Source organism: Stenella coeruleoalba (genome assembly GCF_951394435.1).
Source record: "Stenella coeruleoalba genome assembly, chromosome: 9".
Taxonomy (NCBI): Eukaryota; Metazoa; Chordata; class Mammalia; order Artiodactyla; family Delphinidae; genus Stenella; species Stenella coeruleoalba.
The window spans coordinates 26414551-26431370 of record NC_137155.1 but is presented as its reverse complement, the minus strand read 5'-3'; the positions used below and the strand labels follow the sequence as shown (position 1 = coordinate 26431370).

General features: G+C 34.5%; 1 protein-coding gene across 6 annotated transcripts in view; it reads left to right on the top strand.

The window, feature by feature from the left end:
* SEMA3A (semaphorin 3A) overlaps positions 1-16342 on the top strand; it is an 859827-nt gene extending 843485 nt beyond the window's left edge. For all 6 annotated transcript variants that reach the window (XR_013829775.1, XR_013829776.1, XR_013829777.1 and 3 more), the window contains 3 exons: positions 11884-11945; positions 13199-13295; positions 16185-16342. The gene's annotated coding sequence lies outside the window, so the exon portion shown is untranslated. The remainder of the gene's footprint in view (positions 1-11883; positions 11946-13198; positions 13296-16184) is intronic.
* Positions 16343-16820: the final 478 nt, after the last annotated feature.

Here is a 16820-nt window from a genome sequence, read left to right as displayed (position 1 = left end):
AAAGTAATAAAAAGTTTCAAATAGATAAGAAGTCACAGAAATACTTAAAGACTGAATGCGTTAACTAGGTCATTTGAGGAAAAATATATCCTTTTAAGGTAATGGATTTTTATGACATACAAATAATATAAAAAACAAAACTATAGAAATTATACAGTTGTTTTAATCATTATAGAATTGTTTGTATTTTAACATCACATCAAACAAACAGTATTTAATTTTTTAATAATAGTATTTAATTTTTAGTTACTTCATTTAATTTAGGCCATTATCATTTCAAGAAAAAAAACCCTAAACCTATTTGGTTATTCTTCCCATGATGATAAATTGAAAGCACAATGCCAACATAGACATAAAAATTCAGTAGGAAGAAAAAATCCAAACTCATATCCATAAAACCTTTGATAAATCAACTTGGATCTCAACATGTTAAAGAATGTAACATTTGAAGAAACAAAAAAAGTGCAAAAGTATGCACCCATAGCTTACTTTGTTCTTCCTCATCAAAATTTGAGAATGATAAAAGTATAAGAAAGATTTAAGAGGAAGATTCCTTTTACTTTTCTGTCTGTGAAGGCTAATATATTAGACAAAAACTGGTCAAATGATTACTATAGCTTGTCCAACCATTTTCAGCATTTCAAGTCAGTATATTCTTGAGATTTTTCTCAAGTATGACTCCTTGGTTTAAAATTCCTTCTGGAAAACATGCTACTGAAAAACATTTCCCTGAATTACATTCTACAGTGCAAAAAAATCTTAGCGATATTATTAAATGTACTGTTTGAAAGTGATTGCCTGTTTAATATTTTAGTATTAGCATATGACTCAGGCAATTATAGAAGTTTAAATTTTTGAAAAATTTATGTTCTTGAAGTATAATGGAGAACTTTAGAAACTATGTTTCTATAGGTTTAATAATAAAATTAAATAATAATGTTGTATTCCTTTACATTTAAAAAATCAGCATTTCTTCTTATATAGCAGAAACTCCTTCTGTAAGTTAATTTTTTTATTCTCACTTTCAGCCAAATTTGATTTTAAGTAACTTAATCATTTAGCGTTGAGTAATATGTGTATTTCATGCCCCTCATGGTATCTTTCAATTAACAAAAGTGTCAGATAAACCAGAATTTGTTGTTTATTACAAGTGACCAGAACTTTAACAGGAAATCCAAGAACCATGGTAATACTTTCCATGTTGTCAGAATTTGGAATTTAGGGAATTATGATCGATTTTGAACCACTGAAAAATAATTAACAGTTTCAGACATAGAAAGTGACTCTACATGAAAGAGACATACGGATATTTTGAGTTAATATGTAGGAATCATACGTGTGTATATGAAAGGATGTTATGAGAAAGAAATTTACTGGGGCTTAACTACAACAAAGAGATTTTGAGGAGTCATATGGAAGAACTTTTTGATATACCTTAAAACATTTGCCAGAGAAGAAGACGGAGCCTCCTTTTTTGGAGACCTAAATGAAAATGTAGACTGGATTTTATCTTTCAAACTTAAAACCCGTGTAGTGTCAGGAACCCAAACAGATGACCTTTCTGTTCTATGATTCCATTATTTGAAAGGTTTGTGAAATCCCAGCCCGTCAATTGCTTTCTGGGGCTTGTCTCCTGCTAAGTCCCATAAGGTATATTTTCCTCCCAGGCACCAACCTACTTAACGCACAGCAGTCACTGGAGTTGCCAACTCATTAAAAGCAGAGTGTAGTCCAGCATTAACCTAATTATATGCTGCAACCACTTTCTTGTGCATCTGGGAGTAACTCTTTGGCTTCCAGCCAGCATCTCTGGGATTTGATTTTCAAGTGACATAACCAGTTACTTTAAAATGTTTACCTCCTGAATGCTGGAGATGGAACGTCATCATTACAAAGGAGAAAACTTACAATTGGATCAAAAGCCTCTACTCCTGTGAGCAGAGGCTTTGCCATTGTCCAGAGAGCCCTGGTCTCTGCTTTCTCTAGACTCATATTTCCTAATGATGCAGTATCTTGTTCATTACGATTCACTCTGAGATGAAGTCATTATGTGCCTTGCTCTTTCTTTCACACAGCGTTGGTAAGCATTTTAAGGAAACTTTTATACAAATCTTTAAAATTTCTGGCAGGGAAAATAGGCAGACATCTGGAAAAGAAGCAGCATCACTTATCCCCATCCAAAGTGTATTTTTGCTTCATGTCTATACTTTTTCCGAAAGCTTATATACAAGTTCCTCTTAGCCATGAGCCTTTCTTGAGCAAAAGTGTCTGAATAATCTATGGGTTATCTTCCATATCTTAGAGAAGGAAGTCTACGTTTCTATTCCATCCCTGTGTTTCAGAGGGCTACAGTGGGGTGTAGAGCTGTCCCGTGCATTCAATCAATAGCATTTCTTCTCCATCTGTTGCTGTGGAGTTTGGCTACAGTTTTCCCTTCTGGTGGTTTGTAGTCTCTGTCTTCTGTTGTGTTCTCCTCGGTAGAGGCTTTATGAGGTGGTTTCCTGAGCTGTTGTAAGATTCTTTTCCACACTCATTGAGTGGCTGCCTTGATTGATCTTAGCAGTACCTTCAGAAATTCTGGTGGAAATCTTTTCTTAGTTGAGGCTTTTAGATATTGGCTATATAACTAAATAAGGAGTTCCATATTTCAAAGTAGTGTGTTTGGAAGGGTGCCCAGAGTAAAGAAAGCATTAATAGGCATAAAAAGCTAGCATATGGATGCTATAAGAAGTATATTGGAAAATGTACAAATAGAGTAGTGGAACCTTCCAATCAAAGGGTGTGAGGGGCAGTGAGGAAAATATGTTTTCTCTTATGTTTCTGCCAAAATGTAAGGACAATACAACCTATACAGTAAATTCAGCAGATCCTGGAAACTGCAAAAAAAGAACACTCGTTGCAGCCAGCTTAGTTTAAAATAACATACTATTTATGTCTGAATTTGATTGTAGGTATATTTTCTGTTATTTGATCTATTTAATCTATGTTATTTAGTCTATTAAGACCACGTTAAATTAATATAAGTAGATTCTACTATATTGTTCACACAGAAAAAATATAAGACTAAGAATTATTTCCTTGGAAAGGCCAATCTAAGAAAGAAGGTTTATGATTTGTCCTGAGCTCAATCTGTTGGTAATTGTCTTTATGTTCCTATTATGCACCTAGGTATATGTGAGGCGTATAAGCGGGGAATAAGGCATAACTTCTTCTTTTCAGGGGTTTGAAAGCTAGCAAAAAATAATAGTTGGCAGCATTTTCTTTGTCCACTTCAGGGCAGTTATTTCAAGGTTTTTGATTATGAATTTTTTTGTTCCCAAATGCTAAGGAGCACTTCTTATCTAGAGTCCTGAATGTAAATGTTAATTGAATTGTTTTTATGTGATGCACATAGCTTTTAGGTAAGGGTCGTCATGTGCTTTATAAGACTTAAAGATTCTTCTGGTGGCAGGATATCACAACGCACTAACACTTGGAAAGATGGAAGGCAGAATTTTTGGTTACTTACAGCTCCAAACTAGAGAAGGCTTCCAGGTAAGGCCAACAGGGGGTTGTACCCAGGGGAAGAGTTACAGCAAACTGGAGCTGTAAGAGGCAGCTTAGGTATGGCTAGCAGGGTGGGGTTAGCAAGATTTCTCAGGTTCCCTGAAGATCGGCTAACCTGAATGATTTTGTGGGATCCTAGGCCTAGAGGCTGTCTCCAGTCTCTTACCTAGCCTTGGAGTGATTAGGGCTGATGCACTGTGGCTTGGAGTGTGAGAGCCCAGTAAAGGACGTGGTCAGTTGGATACGAACTTGATTAGCTGCTCAAGAAAAAAAATTGATCGACCTCAAATCAGGGCTTCAAAACTGGGTCAAGACAGCACGGTTAAAAAAACCCAAAAAAACTATACTACATGATGATACAAACATAATGATACAAATTTTAAAAATATATTCTTTATAATTTTTTAGGCATTCACCCATTCATACTTGCAATAAATATTTAATGAACACACGTTAGGTGTTGACACCATGATGAACACGGAGAAAATAAAGATGAATCAGAGGCTTTCAGTTCAGTAAGAGACAAAACAATGACAATGTTGTAGTCATTGTAAAAGAGTCATAACATAGGTGCTACTGGAACACAAATGTGGTTGTCAGTTTGACAGTACTGACCACTCAGGAAAAGCTTCCAGACATAGGACGCATCGTGAAGAAAGATACAGAAGCAAGATACAATAGGCAGGAATCTTAGAAAAAGCCTAGTATTAACAAACTTTATAAATAAGTAAGAAAAAAAAAAAAAAAGGCCCAGAAAGATAAAGAGACTTGATTCATATCACAGATATAGCAAAAACCCAGTATTCACTTGTATGTTCCCTTGCATGGTCAATATCAATTTTGTTTAATCACACATCGCACATATTTGACCATCTGGACATGATATATGAGCGTTGTAATAATCTGGCTGGAAGGACTTATCATAGTATAGAATAGACTTAGAATTCCGTTCTTCCAAGATAGATGCACAGTCTCTTTCACTGGATGAGTAAACATCTGGGTCCTATCTGGTCAGGGAACCTGAGACCAGAGCATTATGGTAGCTATAATTGGGGTTGAGTTTTGCATGATGCAAACACAAAGAGTAATGAAGGTGGAGTGTCATGTGGAGACATAAATGTGTTCTCAACATGTTAAATGTTAAACCCAAAGGAAAAGTCACGAAGCAGATTTAAGGTTTAGTGATACGTAGGAAGAGTGTGCTGGATCCTGGAATCCAGCCTGGAAACACACCCAGAACAAGGGATGGGAGGAAAGCTGTAACGAATGTTGGTGATTTAATCTGTGGGTAAGGAGGGAGCCCTTAAGGACACAATGTGTTGGTGGTGGAGTTTTATAAAATCAAGCCTTTCTGTTTGTATTTTATGACATTAAAATAACTCTATACTGGAGGAAATATATTGGGATAGTTGATTTTTATGTAGTAGTAAACTAGATTATACATTTTAATATTAAAGAAATGTACTATATTACATTGATTCAGAACCCATATAGAATTAAGCCAACAACACAGAGTCAAAGAAACATATAAAATGTTTCAGATGTACACGCCAATTACATGAAATAGTTAACCTTGTGGGTTATGATCCCTTTGTCTTTCACTGAAAATGCAGACTGTAACTTTGCAATACTTGTACCCTAAATGCATAAACTGCATTTCTCAACCATCCCTTGAACCGTCTGAAGTGCAGGCCTCAAAACTTAACTTATCCAACTCAAACTGACTTTACCATTATTCTCCTGTTCAAATTTCCCCTTATTGCCTAAACTGTGTCTCTTTACAGTTGGTTTATCTAAATCATGATTGAAACAAGGTACAATTATTGAATTTAGTTGTACGTGTCTCAGGACACACATAAATAGATTTCACTCTCAACCTGATCGCTCCCACTGCAACTTCACTACCATTTTCATGGCGCTGGCTTGTGGACAGCTGTCCTTGGAATGTCCTATACTCTGACATTGACTAATTACTTCATAGTTTTGCCACTGAATATGTTTCTGCATCTCCCATACTATTCTTATACAGGTATTATACACACAGATGGATTTTACTTCATTATTCTATCTGATAACCTCTATCTTCTGTCAAGCTTAGCCTGTTACATCTACTGTGATAACTGACACATTTGGACTCATTTCTACCATTTTTATTTTACTTTATTTCTACCACCATTATTTACCATTCTTAATGTGTCACTTTTCTGTTTCCATTTTTCTTGTATTTTACTTTTTTGGCATACTGATTGTTTCTTCCTTTTAATTTCCCTTTGACTAGAAATACTTTGAAATTTTATCCCATATATTTAACTTAACAGTTTTCTAAAGTGATTCAATATCTCAAGTCCCTACCAAATAATACAAGGTACTTAGAACACTCTAATTCTGATCTCTCCTTTACTGATTTATATGTTACTGTTATATAGAATATTATTTGTATATCTTATTAAATATATAATTAGACTATACTGTTATTATATAGACAATATATATTTCAGTTTACTTATGGATTTACTTGTTTCTTTGCCCATTATTCCTTTTTGCCTCTCAGGTCCTTTTTCCTCTTCCTTAAGTATATCTGATAAAAATTCCTTTACTGCAGATCTATGGATGTAAACTCTTATTTGAACATTTATTCATTTTGGTTTCTATTTTCTTTTTCATTTTCTTTTTATTATTTTTATTATTGTTGTTTTTGTTGATTGTTTTATTTCATTTGTCCCTAAAAATTTCCTAGTTTTCTTATGAGCCCAGTAATGAATTAAAAGTATGTGTGTTTTCAGTGATTTAAGAGGTCACTGTTTTATTTCCAGAGGGCTGTTCAGATATTCAGACCACATGCTTCAGAGGAAGGTTATCACAGAAGGTACTGGTTTGCATGACTAGCAGGGAGAAGGCTATTTATGGATGGGACGTGAGAACTAGAGAGGGAAGTCCACACAGGAGACTGAGAGGTCAAGGAGCAAGTGCCTCAAAAGGGGATGGGGATTTGGGAGAAAAATCTTCTGGATGTTTTTATACTATAATGAGGAGTTTGATTCAAGGTCATTGGTGCTGACACATCAAGACTGACTGTCACTGACTCGATTAATAATCAAGCTAGTATGTTACAGTGTTTTAAAAATAAATGGAGTTCTATGATTTTTGTTAACATAAGTATGCAACTAGTAGCCCTCTTAATATTAATCCCTTTAATTTTTAAAGACTCTACTTGGAAAATAGACACAATGGTCATGGCTTACTAAAGACACACCAGAATTCTAGACTCCCTGAAACACCCAGAGTAAAAGTGTTATATGTGTGTGTGTGTGTGTGTGTGTGTGTGTGTGTTTAAAAATCCCTTTCCATCTGGCTTAAATGCCTTCTTTCAGATCTGTTACATCTGGTCACCACTTTGACCCAGGGATGGAATTGAAGTTACCCCACCATCTGGCAGTCTTTCTAGACTTGCTACTGACATGAAATTTCAGAGCAGCTCATACTGCAGCAACGTGGGACTCAGGCGGCCAGTTTTCAGTTTAACTCATTACTCAAAGTGTTTCTCATAACTCATCTCAGTACAGTCCTTTACATTAATCATGCAAATGAGTGTTCTCTTTTCTATAATTCAAATGACTTAAAGGAAGGCGTACTGTTTTACTTGCTTTTTTTACTCCCTCTATATCCAGTAGAACTTAGCACGGTGCTTTGCAAAGACACATTGAATGAGTAATCAAGTTAATAACTTGATTCCCATTTTCTGAAAATAGCCCTTATACCCTTTCTCTTAGCCATGTTTCTTGTCCTCTGAGCCTCCAATTAAAAGACAACTCCTAACCAATAGTAGGCTCTGGTACTTACCGTCCTAAAGATGTATCTGAAATGTGCTTTCTGTCAGGTGTGGCAGTGCAAATGCAAATATGATAGTCTCCCTTTTTTGTAAATAAGTTGAGTGCCATGTAAGTATAGTTTCATTCCATTCTATTTAATTTTACTTTTACAGAGTATAGTAGATTTACGTAACTATCATTTTCCTTTAAAGTATTATAAAGAGCACACTCTGCCAGAGTATCAAATTTATAATGAACCAGGGATATCAAAACGATTAACTGCTTAGTTTCTACAATCACTCACTTGCAACAAAAAACATTATTTCTGCTGTGAAAACAGAAACAACAAAAACAGTTGGGTTTTGGGGTGGCTTTTTTTTTGGTCAAAAACACTTAATTCATAATACAAACCTTACTGACCAGAGAAGCAAAAAGAAGAGAGAAAAACAAAGATAATTTAGCTGGAGTAAAAGAAAACAGCTATTTGTTTTCAATTATTTTGAAATATTCAAATATTTATAACTGGTGAATTTTATCTTATCTATCGGAGCAATGTATAATTGTTTCAGTTACATAACAGGCTTTTATAAAGGTGAAAGAAAAGTCTAATCTCTATCACCTCCACTTGAATTACTAATGTCACATGTAAATATAAGGTTTCCCGTACATCTGTTTCATAATCCTCCTCCCAAGGATGACTAGCTAAAGAATTTAAATGTCATGACGGCTCTAACCCAGCTGCCATGCTCAAAGAGCCCTTCCTGGAAAGAGTTTAGTGAACAGGCATAAAGAATGCCATTCTTGGAAGTAAGATTGGAGGCACCAGAAAGTGTTCTTTTGCAGCAGTTGAGCTGTCGTGTATCCTCAAATGTAACACTAATCTAAAAAAGATCTTTCCCTTGATTTGCACTTGTGATGTAAACATTTACATGAAACCTAAATTTTAGGCAAATCAAGGTTGCCACAATATGAATTATCTCAATGGAAAAGATTGTTCAGCATTTATAATTTATGTGCATGCTTGATTCATATTTTGCTCATGTCTACTATTCTAATGATATTTCACCCGGGTTTTATAAAGAAATCGATGTGTGCTTTCTTTTAAACATTGTCCAATATCCGCACTTCATTTGTACTTTCTTTTCCCTAAGAATATGATGGGTACAATCAAAAATGTAGAACCCATAATCCACATAGACCTCTGATAGCAGAATTCATGTTGGAAGTTTACCCATCAAGAAGCTTCATTTCCTAGGCTACAGTAAAACATTTAACCAATAAAAGAATACAATTTTCACTCAAATTGAATGTTATATATTCAATTACTTTTTATTCTTTTGTAAGACAATTGAAAACAATATAATTTATATAAAAATGAAAGTTGTAGAAAAGTAAAAGCTAGATAATTTAATCCACTCCCTTAAAAACCTTGATGTATTCTAAAATGTCAATCAAGATTAGAATGAAGCGGGGCTTCCCTGGTGGCGCAGTGGTTGAGAGTCCGCCTGCCGATGCAGGGGACATGGGTTCGTGCCCCGGTCCGGGAAGATCCCACATGCCGCGGAGCGGCTAGGCCCACGAGCTATGGCCGCTGAGCCTGCGCGTCCGGAGCCTGTGCTCTGCAACGGAAGAGGCCACAACAGAGAGAGGCCCGCGTACCACAAAAAAAAAAAAAAAGATTAGAACGAAGCATTAGAAGGGAGTATTTGTATGGTACATGCAGTGATATAGCCCCCAAAATGACAAATTTCATGTGATGAACAGAGCAAAAGTTGTTGAGTGCATCTCAATTTAGCACATAGCATTTTCCCAATGGACAAATATTCAGTAAAGATAAAGTTTACAGAAAGTTATTGACAAGGCTCAGTTAAAATTGTACATATTCTTCTTCATAGAAAAGTCACAAAACTGTGATTGAATATGTTTAATTTGCAAACTCTAAGGAACTAATAAACTTTAAAGATAATTTATTACTACTGGTAGTAGTAGTATAATAACAGTTATGGTAGTAATGAACACTAGTACTAATAGTGGTAGTCATAGTAATAGTCGATATTTATTAAGCATCTACTTTGTGCCTAATATATGTTGTAAACTATATGTATTAAGCAATTTACATGGGTTAAGCAGCTGGTGCAAGATGATAATGCTTGAATGAGATGGAGCTAGAATAAGAAACTAAATAGTCTCTAACTCCAGAGCCTGTACTGTTGGCCACCATGCTATACTGCCTCCGTTTATGTGTCATTGTCACCATTTGGGGGATGAGAGCAAGGAAAAGATATAAACAAAGTCTTTAGAAATATTACATTTAAAAATCTGTTTTTATAATTATTTCTCAATTATTTTCATGTCATCATCATGCAGGTTGTGGGCATTTGAAAATGGAGAAAAAAGACGAGTGAGGAAAAAGAAGCAGTCTAGGCAGACAAGTGACACAGAAATAATCATTTCAAAACCATTTGAATGTTGTGCTAAGTTAGCTTACCTCGAAAAGCTTCTAAACAGAGAGCAATAAAATAAAAACAGAAGAAAGGAAACAGCCTCACGTTCCACCATGCAGTGAACACTGGCAACTGCTTTCTTTAAATTGACTCAGTATTGTACCAATCATGTAGGTATATTTGCCTGCCTCATTCACAGCCCATTGCAGAGCATTTATCCCATGTAGAGTTTCTGGATTTGGCTGTCCTGATATCACATAAATCCATAGACCTGAACATTACTGGTCACATTAGGATAGACACAAAATTCACAGGTGGAGGAGGGACTCATAGGCTGAATTGAGCCAATCAGATTATTTCTCTTAAGAATTTTAAAAACACAGAATGTAATCAACCAATCATGGATGCCAGCCAAATGATATATTTTGGGATAAAGTCTGCGAGCTTAGAGTCATTTAAGGGTGATAAATAAGCAGAGGAAGCCATTCTACTGACAGAAACAGGAAAGTATAGCAAATAAGCAGGGAGAGGCAGAAACTGGAGACCTGAAAACTCTGAGAGACATAGGTGAAGTTCAATTTCTGACAGCGTTCCAGGTTCTGTAAGACCAGTCTCTACCTATGTCCATTCCTCAAAGTCTCTTGAGTCCTGGTTTCTTACATAACAACCCCCTACTCAGTCTTTGTTTAAGTGACTCATGAATCCTTGAAATTAAAATTGCCTTAACTAGAACAAAATGAAAGTAAGTATCAGTCTCCATTTTCTAATTAGAAGATGGTTAAACTTGGTTTAGATTTAAGTAAGGAGAAGTGAGAAATGGAAAAGTCTTGCTTTACGTAAATTGTTTTGTCATGAAGGGACAAACTTAGGGGAGATTTGACTCTCTGGAACTAACTTTCTGATGAGATGGTCTCTAAACGAGGTCCCCTTGTTCAGTAGCTAAAATCTGGAAGGAGTCTCAGCTTCTGATCAAAAAGACAACAGTAAAGTAGAAGATAAGGTAATAGATTTTCAGTATTCACAATAGGGAAAGGTTACACTGAAATTAAGTACAGATGCATCCAAGTTCTTTGGTTTATTTTAAATATGTCCCATTACAAGGTTTTTTTCCACCATTGAATAAATTTTAATTGGTGACATTACAAAATTATGATTTTTTTGTCATTAATTTCCAAATTAATGACAAAGAAAAGAAAGTATATTACATTTTTGACTCCTTCAATTAATATTTATTGAATGTCTAACCTTTTCTTGGTGTCAGGGGTTCCAAGGAGAATGAGATATATCCCCATTATAAAAGTAACTTACAATTTAGTGGATAGAATACTGATTCTGAAGTACAAAAACCATATTAAACTTTTAAATGATGTTTTAAAACTTGATAATAACTTATTAATATTTTCTAAGGATGAAGTTATAGTTAAAACTAGGCTAAGATCTTTAAGCAAAATGCAAAAGGTTATCTGCTCAACTGAGATGATGAATCTATTTGTATTAAAAGTTCTTTGTGAAATATACTACCCAATGAACATTAAATTAAAAACAAATCTGCCTCATGTTTTAATCAGATGCTTAATGAAATACTTAGATGCAATTATGTCATAAAAAATTCTGTCTGACAAAAATAATATTTAGCACATTATTCTCCTATGGCTTTTTATAGATTAACATGTGAAATACATAATTTAGGATTCTTTACTTAAAACTGATGAGTTGTATGCTAAATCATGTTGTGTAAAAATAAACACCTAGCATTATTTTAGCCCAAGAGAGTAATTAGACGTTTACCAATCCTCATTACATCACAAAACTCAGCATATAATATATAGTAGGTGCTTAATAAAAAAAATTGTTAAATAAATGAAGTCAAGAGAAAGCATTTTAAATCTATTTTCTATAGTAAGCAATACACAAAGTGGAAAAATAACTTTCTTAAGGCTTAATTGTATGTTTGGGAAAGGGATACCAATACAAATAATTACTCAATTTTTTATTCTTTGCCATGCTTTAGGAAAATGATAGTTAATATCACATCACCAAGGAAACTAGGTCATTTAATAAAAATGTATTATTTTGTGCAGTAGCATATGGAACTGTTTCATGGATGACCCTGGTAAAAATTCTGGACTCAATAAATAAAGAATAAGTAAGTATGCTTTTCTCTCTCTCTCTCTCTGTCTCTCTCAGGCCAGTTCAAATTAGAAAGGCATGACTGCTTTCAAAGCAAGCAAACTTATGGTAGATGTACTTAATATAAAACAAATTGTTTAAATTATTTCAAAAGGAAAATCCTTGATTTTCAGACATGGAAGGGCCAATCAGGGGACATAATTAAAACCAAATGCAAAGAAATTGATTAAGCTTTCTGAAATATGTAGGTTGTTTGTGTGGGGGGGCAGAGAGGGAGGAAAGCATATTGACAACTGATAGTTTTTAGCACAGGTGAATTTAAATCATTACATTTAAATATAAAAACAATCTGGAAAAGCATATCAGTAATTTCCTCAAACTTCTAAAATTTGTTGACATTTCATAACATTTTCCATTTCTTAGTAAAATGTACTGTTTTTAAAATCATAAGTATAATTCATGTTCATTGTAACTGGAACATGAGTCCCCCATATCACCCCATATTTTCTGACATCAATAAGTTGAACTTATATATGAAGTGATACCCTTCCCACATGCCCTGAGTTTTTATGTTTACCTGAGTTTCACCTCTCAACACCTACTCTATGCTATTATTCTTAACTTTAGTTGGGCTTGAGGATAGAATATAAAAATTGCAATCTAGAAGATAATTTAAAAGAAATTGAAATCATAACTTGAAACCTTCCCCAAAAGAAAACTCCAGGCCCAGATGTCTTCACAACTAAACTTCTCAAAACATTAAATGAATAAATGATGTAACTTTTATACAAACTATACTAGAAAATAGAAAAGGAAGAAATACTTCCCGGTTAATTTTTTTGAAACCAGCATAATCATAATGTAATTATGGTCATATGTGGTATGACCATTGCAAGAATGGAAAATTATAACATTTCCAATGTACTTAGATATAAAACCACAGACAAAATACTTATGATCCTATCTTTATACACACACACATACATGTATATATAGCACCATGTTTTAAGTAGGAGTTTTTTCATGAATTTGAAATTAATTATCATTTCCCAGGCAATCAATATAACTTATTATGTTAATAATAAGGACGAAGAATGATAAGATCATCTCCAGAAAAAGCACTTAATAAAATTCAACAACCATTAATTATAAACATTCTCAAAAAAACTAGAAATTGAAGGGATCTTTCTTCATCTCATAAAGGATATCTACCAAAAAATCTATAGCTATCATCCTAAAAGGTGAACTATATAATGCTTTCTCTTTCAGTCTGGAAAAAAAGATAAGGATATCCACTCTCACTACTTCTTTTCAATTTTGTACTGAAAGTCCTTGCCAATGAGAAGAGAAGAGAATTAAAGAGAAGGTACTTAAAGCTATAAATACTGGAGAAAAAAAAGTAAAATTATTTTATCACAGGTGACATAAGTATGTCTAGAAAATTCAAAAGACTCTATAAAATATTAGTGTTAATAAGTGAATTTAGAAAGAGCATGCAATACATGGTCAATGTTTCTATATACTAGCAACAAACAACTGTAAATATCATTTACAATATCATTAAAATCAATTGTATTACAGCTTTTCTGAGAGAAATGTGTTAGATCTTTCCTGAGAGGATTTTTTTTTTCTTTTTTAGGTTCTTTTCCCATCTAGGTCATTACAGAGTATTGAATAGAGTTCCCTGTGCTATAGTGTAGTGGGTTCTTATTAGTTATCTATTTTATATACAGTAGTGTGTATATGTCAATCCCAATCTCCCAATTTATCCCTCCTCTCCTTTCCCCCTTGGTAACCGTAAGTAATTTTTCTACATCTGTGACTATTTCTGTTTTGTAAATAGGTTCATTTGTACCATTTTTTTAATATTCCACATATAAGTGATATCATATGATATTTGTCTTTCTCTGTCTGACTTACTTCACTCATTATGACAATCTCTAGGTCCATCCATGTCGCTGCAAATGGCATTATATTATTTTGTTCTTTCTTATGGCTGAGTAATATTCCATTTTATATATGCACCACATCTTCTTTATCCATTCCTCTATCAATGGACGTTTAGGTTGCTTCCATGTCCTGGCTGTTGTAAATAGTGCTGCAATGAACATTGGGGTGCATATATCATTTTGAAGTGTGATTTTCTCCAGATATATGCCCAGGAGTGGGATTGCTGGATCATATGATAGTTCTATTTTTAGTTTTTAAGGAACCTTCATACTGTTCTCCATAGTGGTTGCACCAATTTACATTCCCACCAACAGTGCAGGAGGGTTCCCTTTTCTCTACACCCTCTCCAGCATTTATTGTTTGTAGATTTTTTGATGATGACCATTCTGAACAGTATGAGGTGACACTCATTGTACTTTTGATTTGCATTTCTCTAATAATTAACGATGCTGAGCAAATATTATTTTAATAAGGCCACAATTCAGATATTTTAATTATTTTTCTGTTATTTACTGTATCTCAAAATGCTAAATGTTCACATTTGTTTTTAATGGAAACAATATTTGAGTTTACTCACCAGCAATCTCAGGCATTAACATTTGGACCATTTAATTATGTGCTGACAGTTATTAGAAATTTTGTGAGTCTATTTCTACACCTGCGCTTGTTTCTTCCAAGTGAAAAGTGAAAAAGGCAGAGAATAACAGAGCATAAAGAGAATTCATTGATGCTGTCATGCTTAGCCAAATATTTGACAACTATGATGGAAGACTGAAAATTTTCAAACTGCAAGGGGATGGTGGGGATGCTAGATATCAGCGCAGAGTTCACACAAGTAAAGTAAAATGTTATTTATATAATGTGCAAATTCATCAGATATATGGATGAACACAGTCAATTACTGAGCTTGGCACACTTATTTCTGTGAATTCCTTTGCTATTTATTACACCAAGAGATAATGTGAATCAAAGTTTAGAGGTGACTCTACCTTGTTTTGTATGGATTAATTTTATTTACAAAATTTTATTCCGTACTTTTAGAAGTATATTTTAAAAATAGATCAAATATGTCCCATATTTTTATTTTATGGGCCACAAAAATTGATGTGTGATTACAAAACATGATATAAACTACAATTTCTAAACTTTCAATTTTTTAAAGAAGTAAACTTCAAACATTTTCCTGGCCTCTAGCATTCTGCACTCCACCCATTGTTTAAAACCTTTCTATCCAAAAGGTTCATCTTACCCTATGCCCATCCTTCTGTACTTCATTTCACCAGTAGTGCACTTCCTCATTTCTGAGACATTCCTTTAAAAGTAGCACAAGAGCTGGTTTGCAGCAAAACTTGCAAAATCATGTTAGAAACTTGGAATGTCAAGGTCTAGGGCATGTGGCTGCTGTTAATCTCACCATAAAGTCCAGTAAGGGCTTAGTCCTTCCAAAGCAGGTTTATTTAAAGATTTCTCTTTCAATGGGAGGTGTAGGCACATCTGTTTATTATTTCAACCGTCCAGAGCATAGTCGTTGGACCAAACACACACACACACACACACACACAAATGCACACACATCTTTTCCAAAAGAAAATTAAATACTAATTTTTAGAGACAATATGATTTTAATCCATGAGAAGGGAGAAAATAGATTTTCTAACTTTCTGATAATTTACAAGCTGCTTCTTTACAATAAAGTTGGTAATTTATTTTTTCTGAACTGAGCTTAGTATGCTTTCTCAGACCTAAGAGAACAAGACAGTAGACAATTGCTGAAGTACGGTTTTCTTAGTGCTGTCTCCTGGCTATAGAGAGGAAGGCTATGAGACAGTCATCCTAATTATGACTAAGGTGTAATCTTACCAAAGAGTCCTCATTTTTAAAAATGTCTATCCTGGAAAAGTCAAAGGAATAATTTTATTCTCCCAGTTAAATAAACGTATCAGGATTAATACAAGTCTTAGTTGATTAGCAATGTTAGAAAAATGATGTTACTACTAGTTGCTTTGAAAATTGTAAGTAGTAAGATATACTCATTAAGTATCTATTGGTAATAATTCTCGATCAGCATTTGAAATTTAGAATTCTTTAGAGTAATTTTTCTTAGCTACATACTAGTCATATTGTTTTATTTGTAAAATATTTATTGAACAAATATAATGATGGGAGAATTTGATTCAAATATAAATAAATCACAATATTTTACCAAAAGTTGCTCACAGTAAAATGGAAGGGATTCTATGTACATAAATTTTTAAAACATAATACAAATGTTTCTTTTCTTTTTTTTTTTTTTTGATGTACGCAGGCCTCTCACTGATGTGGCCTCTCCCGTTGCGCAGCACAGGCTCCGGACGCGCAGGCTCAGCGGCCATGGCTCACTGGCCCAGCGGCTCCGCGGCAGGTGGGATCTTCCCAGACCGGGGCACAAACCCGTGTCCCCTGCCTCGGCAGGCGGACTCTCATCCACTGCGCCACCAGGGAAGCCCACAAACGTTTCTTAAACTCTAATGTACATACAAATCTGAAGATCTTGTCCAATGTGATTTTAATTTAGTATATCTGAATCATTTATATTTTAGCAAGCTCCCAAGTGATGCGACTGTAACTGGCATGGGGACCCGTTACATGCATGTGCTTTAGGGCATCGAATGGGAGTTGCATAACTCCCAAACCTGAGCTGTGATTCAAAGGATTAGTGAGAGTTTGCCACATAGAGAACATGGAGAAAGGTATTTCTGCAGGAAAAAAAAAGAACCTTAAAAACTAAAAAAGCAGAGGAGTTCCTAAGAGCAGATATTCTAAGTGTGGCTCAGCTTTATTACACAGGGCAGAGCGTGGGGCAGCTTCCTTAAACTAGGGTACCGCACAGTCAGCTACACCGAGGCCAGCTTGGGAAATGGGAGCATTTACTCCTTCATTTTCACCTTACTTCCCTTCTTCC